Raw genomic sequence first — 7,468 nt, forward strand, 5'->3', positions numbered from 1 at the left:
ACTGTAGATTAACCCGATAATGCAATATACTAAAGCAAAATACTTTAACCTACTTCTACTATCAATTTTCTTTGCAGAAGCTTAAAGATCGAGCTGAATCAGAGCTGAACACATATAACCATAAGAAGAAGCATCAATACACATGAAACACAGAAAATACTTAGGGGAAAGCCTCAGCTAAAAACCTCACTATCTGTATTATCATACAAGGTGGAAATACATCAGAATTATACAAAGCCTTAGCTCTCATAGCTAGCCAGCTCTTAGTACAATCCTCCTGGATGCTCACAGACAATCATATCTTCTCACAAGCCTTCTCCTCTTCCCTCCAAGCTCCTATTTCCTTACACAGTTACCTCTGGTATGATCTCCTTCACCCAGTGTAACACTGCTCTCACACACTGCTCTAACACACTATCAGAATTGCGCAATCCTCAAGGAACCTTCCCTTGACTGCATGCAAGAGTTTCCTTTATAGGAAAAAATGTGCAACTAATAGTACACTATCCTTGACATTTATCTCAACTGGGTCTTTCTCAGAATAAACATGCATGATTTTTTGATGAGGGAATCTTCAGTTATCTGGAGTACACTAGTTGAGTGCATACATGCATCAACTGACTGATAACTCACAATTAGTTCCTCAAACAGCTTGGAACTAATTTAACTGGACTTAACTCAGTGAACTGAGCTAACTAATTACAACTCAAATATAACTCAATCTTATCTCCTTAATTAAGGGATAATCTCCTTAATTTAAGGGATAATTGTTGCGTGACTACAGAAATACTTCTAACTTGAATTTCTCCAACTAATTAATCCATAATTAATTAATTAATTATTTCCAAGCAGCTGGTGAGACTAAACTCGAATTTAATTCACAATTTTAATTCAAGGAAAAATTAAATTGGAATATTCTGGATTCTATTTTTAACATTTCTTGTTGCTATTTTCAACATTTCCAACCCAGGGTAGGTCTATTATTTCAATGGAGTTTGCACTATCTGTGCCGATACACTACAACCAAGAGTGAAAATAGAAAACAGTAAAGAATGTCGTTGAATCAATTGCAGAAACTAAATCATTCATGCAGAAATTAAAACACTCTACAGAAATGAAATCACACTTCACAATTACCAGAGCAAAGGCGCGCCACACACTGTATTGATAACTACACCAGCTAGTCAACTACCATACTTCTAATCAAATTGGTGTAACAGCATAACATAATTATGGAACTGGAGCAGATATATTCTACCAATTATACAACGACAACAGAAAACCATACAACAATAAAAGAGAGACAATAATGTACAATTAAACAACTGTTGCAGTCCCTGCTAAAGAGGAGGGCCCTTCCTCCCTAACAGGGGTGCAGGAATGAATATGAGATTAGTTAAAGAATCAGCTGAGAAACAACAACAACATCACCGCATTGTCTTTGATATTAAAAACAATTAAAAGTTACAAGATCAAAATAACAGTACTCTCTATGTCATCTCCCATACTTGAGAGATTAAGTTTCTCTTATAGTTATTACATACCCAAAATTAGGAATAGATCAGTCATGAGAATCTCATGATTCTCATGCTAATCATAAAATAGAAATTGTTATAACCAGTTCCTAAATACAAATGTTATTCAAATACATCGATTAAGATCATAACCGCTTGGATCTGTCACTTTCTAAATAAACAATTCATAACTTCCAATAGTTGTTGCATGGAATAGTACCCACAACTTTGCCAACTACGGTGTAACAGCATCCTGCGGTCAAGTGATGGTTTGGGATGTAACAACAATCACTGGGTAATAACAAACTTGTAATGGCACCTAAGGTGTAACAATGGTAACCTGGATAGCAAAGCGATGTAACAAAAACACTTGTAACAACATTGTGGTATAACAACAAGATCTATAACAACACACAGAGTGTAACAACAATCTACTCCATCCTGCTCTTAAACTGATCAACGCGGTTGTTCGTTCCATAACCTCGTTATCGCAAGCAACACCTAAAAAATAGGAGAGGATCGAGAAGACTTCTCCAATGCTTACCCTAAATAGCCATAAAATGGAATATTGCATCGTTATATTTAGCAAAAATGGAAAAATAACATGATGGAAAAATAGGTTGTTCTTAATAAGGAAAAGGTGATTAACATGTAAAGTTTTGTTGGCCTGGAGGGAAAAAGGATCAAAACTGGGGAAAGAAAGTATAGGAAATAGGTATAAAAACTACACCCAACACATGTAATGTTAGCTTATGTGTTGAGCATGGGTATGCCTCCCTCAAAAAGAAAAAGTTTAAAATTTTTTAATTTTTTTATAACACAAGCCATGTCCTACCTTGACCTTGTAGCATGGCCAGTCTTCCCTCTTGGAACTGCACAATCCACTGTCTCTGTAAATTATGTTGAGCCTTGAGGATTAAAACTGCATAATCCTAAAAGGTAGGTTAGCCTTGAGGATTTGAACTGTGAAATCTTGGAAGGAAGGCTAGCCTTGAGCTCAGAAAATGTGCAAAAGTTGTCCTTCTCCTCAAAAATTGCACAATCCATTGAGGCAAGGAATTGTACAAGCCCTTGAGCCTAGGAATTGCACAATCCCCTTTACTAGTGTGAAAAATTAGTTTCTCGAAAAAGTAGGTTTGGCATCCCTAAAAAATAGGTGTTGCCCAATTAATGTCCAGTGAAGTCCACTAAGATGTTAATTATGAATTTCAGACAAGTGACACTTTTTCCTTGATTTTAGGCATGTGTGTCAAAAACCCTAACCTGCCTAGATCTATTTAATAGATTCCCCTAGATCTCATTTTCACACTTGACCTTGGAGCTATGGCCTTCCCAAGGAGATCAAGGAGCTTTCAATCAAGCTTGTGGTGCTTTTTAGGTAAGTTTTGCATGTGTCACTTTTTGTCACTTTTTCTATTGCTTTTATCGTTTTGGCTTATATGAGTATTTATTTGCCTATTTATTTTCATAATAGGTGGCGTTTTAACTTATATTAGCTTGTACAAGTGCTTTTTCGGTTCGTTGTTTACATTTTTAAAGTGTCACATTGGGTTCTTTCTTTTTTCCCACCAACAGTTGTCACTACTAGGTCACTTTATGCATGTTAATTGTTTCATTTTGCATGCTTGCTTCAGGAACTTAGTTTCACTAATCTAGCCTTCCCTTATCCATATCTACTTTTCTTCCTACCCCAACACTCAAATTTTTCACTATTTTCTCTCTTTCCCATGCAAATATGTGCAATCTTGGCCAGTAGTTGCCTTCTCCAATTTTGCATTTCGCATCTCCAAGAGACAAGACTTGAGCTTGGCCTCTAAGACTGCACAATGCGCAGTCACTGGATTTCCCACCTGTGCATTATGTAGCCATAAGCCTTAGCCCCCAGCCTTAGCCAATGGGACTACACAATGTGTGGTTCCTTCCCTCTCTCTGCCCAGATCGGACTGTGCATTGTGCAGTCTCAAACCTCTAGCTACCTCCTTGACCGCTGAGACTGCAAAAGTCATAGTTCATATGGCTAGTCTCCCACCTTCAACCCAAGAATTTAATAATATTTCCTCTTCGTGTGTCATTTGTTGCCTTGATATTGCCGAATATACTGATTTTCTTGAGCTAATTAATGTTTTCCATGAGTGAATTTCGTCATATAGGTACTGTAGTTTTGAATTTATCTTTCTCCATTAATTTTTATCATCATGGCACTCAAGAGATCCACCTGAAAGGAAACCACAAAAAGAAACACCAATGAGGTAATTGGGAGTGTTCCTGCCACTATGCTAGTGCTTTTAAATACTCAACTATTCATGGAGAGATACTAAAACATTACATGGCACACAATGAAATATGTTTACACAGCAAGCAGTTTCAAAGTAGATCTTGAAGACAATCAGGTTTACATCAATGTCCAAAGGTCAAGATTACATGCAGGTATCCAACCTTTCCATGCGCAGACATCGTCAACTAGATTCTATCACATACAATCACAAAGACCATGGCTATCAACAATGCATGTGGACAAAAGGTAGCCTCTTTTATGGCACATGATTTTCAATGTATGTATCATTTGTCACTACCATAATCCTACATGGATTCCCACTTCTATGTAGTCACCAACTACTTGAGGATGAAGGATGTCATCAAATATTGGTTGAAAGAGCCATCCACGTTTCGTCAGACACCCAACAATACTTACAAGACCAAATCTCTCAGGAAGGAATTTTGGTAGATAGTTCTATGTTGTAGGATTTATGGTGAAAAGAGTATTGAGACCTTTCCCGAAGGCTGGGCATTTTTACTGCATTAGATTATGACAGAAGGAAAACCATTTAACTAGTTGGACTTGTCGGCTCACAATTGAAAACCCATGTAGCTTACACGAAGAACCATGCCAAGGGTAAGCAATCTAGGTTCTACATGTATTACTACCAGTTGGATGCAATATGTACTTAGAACTCCTTTCTTGGCATGAGTTGGAAATGGGCACCAAAGGAACCTTTTGTACACATTTATTGCAAGATGCTTTCAGATTGTAGCCACAAAGGAATCATGGAGAAGCTAACAAATAACTTCCTCATTCCATTGTACAAGATGATCTTTGAGGAAAATCCACCTTGGATGTCACATGAGGCAATCGAAACAATGTCAGAATTGGTAGGTTTGTTTGCCTCACCGAACAACACTTACCTTAGCATTTGACAGTCATAAGTCTCCACATCTTCTATCGAGGTATGCCACGGACAATTTGGTCATGCAAGAAGTTTCTTATCATCTTTCCACAGGGTTGTCAAGAATGTTGCAAAGGAAGAAGAAAGCAACTCGACCCACTCTTCCTTTGAAAATTAGATTATACAAGATCAAGAATCTAAAGATCTCTAACACCGAAGGTAAAGAGATAGATAAATTTTCATTCGGTCAAATGGATTACTATCTGTATGATCCCATGAATGTTTTCAAGCAACATTGTGCAAAGATACATTTCATTTGACCGAGTGAGACATTTTTCAGGCCCGAAGAGGAAAGGATAAAGAATTATTACAATGCATCTAAGCCCCACCAACCAATCAGCTTTGCAAGTACATCACAGGTTACTCCTCACCCAGAAGTGACTCCGAAAGAAGAAACATCAGTGAGGCGTAACCCAGTGTTCGAAAAGGGGAAGCAAAAGGTTGTGCAGATTCCAACAAAAGAACTGAGCCAGCAACGGAAAGAAAATACAATCATTTTGAAAGAATCCATAGTAGCAAAAAGAAAGATAAAATAGAGGAAGCAAAAGGAAGAACAAGAACATAAAAAAGAAGAAGAAAGGAAAAGGAAAGAAGAATAAGAAAGGCGGAAGAAAGAAGAAGAAGAATAAGCACTGAAGTAAGTCGAGGAAGAGGAACAGAGTCGGCTACTAAAAGAAGAGAGAAAGCAGTTGTAGGATAAGGAACTTGCTCAATAAATTAAAGATCTAGTATTAATTTAGAATATGGAGGCAGAACTGAAGTAGAAAACTAGGATGTTTATATCATGCCTTTCACACACCTGATCACTACTCATTCACCCCCTCCTCCGACAACAGAGAAATATTTGAGATAAGAGGAGGAAATCGTTCCTCTTGATGATGGTATGGTCATCGATACATACAATCTAACTTATGATGAGTTCAAAACAAGATTGTACATGCGTGTTGACAGTGCTAGAATTCCATCAACCAAAGGGTTTCCCTGATGTGAAGGTCCAATTAGACCTCACAACGTTTGGAGTAGGAGCCCCATCTAGAATAACGGCCTGGTTGTCATGTATATTAGAGATATTCCATGGCTTCGAAAAGAAAGTGGGTGTGCTTGGTGAGTATTCGATCACATGCGTGTCAAAGTTCTTTCACTACAGAGGGGAGGAAGAGAGAGGTAGTAATACCACCCTAGTGGAGACACACATGAACAAGAAGGGTCCATACAACATCAATCATAATAGTCCACAGAAATGTGACTATCATTGAAACCAATATGAAAATAAATATCTATGTAATATCCAACGGAATATTCCACAAGGATACGACAAATATTATAGCAATTACAACAAATTCTCAATATGATAAGTACCAAAATAACTGAAATAGTTCAACTACTTTAGCATAGATGAAAGAAAACATGAATTACAAACATTCACGGAATAGTCTTACAAATATCCATAATCCATGCATGAAGAGCATGCTGGCCCAGATGGCTTCTTATATTAAGTAAAAATTCAAAGACATATATACAATGAACACCACTATCACCAGTAGTGGAGCATTGAAGCCACTCCATGCTCCTCGAAAGAACTAGCTTATCCCTCTAATGCCCTACGGGAGGAGCCAAGGTGAAAAAGTCCTTTTCTCATACAATGAGGGTGTATATATAACCAAGGGATGATGATTCACCCTCCTTGTGACTCTTTGACTACCCTCATGACTGTTTGACTTCCTATGACTTTTTTACTTACATGACCCTTCATATTCCATGTGTGTCCTTTACTTCCACTTTACAATATGTTTTGAATAGGTAATTACATAATCCACAATAATGATGTGGCATATGATGACTTGTGACAGGACATGGCATGACACTAATGGAATGGACTGCATGAGGATGTGATAGTGCCAAGTTTTCCTTCTTGCTTCTTCTTTCTTTGTGTCATCTTGAACATATGGTACATGTTCTTCTTCTTCCTCCTCTTTATGACTTGAATATGAGGAGCCTTCCATGTGATCTTTATCTTCATCTTTTGTTAGAGTTTGATGTTCCTTCATCTTCTCAGCTGCTAATCATATTATCTCTTCAACTCCATATGTGTCTTCTAACATGTTCTCCTTCTCCATCTCCTTCTTCATCATCTTTCAATAGCATGATAGAGTTCTTGTATCTACAGTTTACTCATGAAAAGATAACATCGGTCCGATAAACCCCTAATCTAAGATGGTGCACATTGATCCATTGACTGAGACGAAACTAGGTGACAGGTTGGGAAAGAGGCTTAGTAATTTCATAATTTCATAGCTCAGGCAATTAGGGATGAAGCTTGATCCTTGAGACTACACAATGCGCAGTTCACGTTGGGCTTAGGAAGAGAACTACACAATTTGGGAGCTCAAGATGACATGCTGAGGGGACAGACAATGAATTAGCTTATTGTGCACTTCTATATGACATATGAGCCTAGGTGACTACAAAATTGCGCAGTTCACGAGCTTAGAGTTGAGGCTTGAGCCTTGATACTACACAGTGCATATTTCAGGCTGGATTGAGGGAGAAAACTGCGCAGTTCTGGGGGACCAAGAGGCAGGGATTGATACTACACACTGTGCAGTTCTAGGAGACAAGGGAGGTTGGGATATTGTGCAACTGTGTAGTTCAAAATCTCATGGAATGAGCTTGTGGATTTTAATTGCGTAATGTATAGTTAGGGGCAGGTTGGGAGAAATGATTGCACAA

Source organism: Pinus tabuliformis, chromosome 1_1 (genome assembly GCF_031772625.1).
Source record: "Pinus tabuliformis cultivar Carrire ecotype Pingquan chromosome 1_1, CPIR1, whole genome shotgun sequence".
NCBI classification, from domain to species: Eukaryota; Viridiplantae; Streptophyta; class Pinopsida; order Pinales; family Pinaceae; genus Pinus; species Pinus tabuliformis.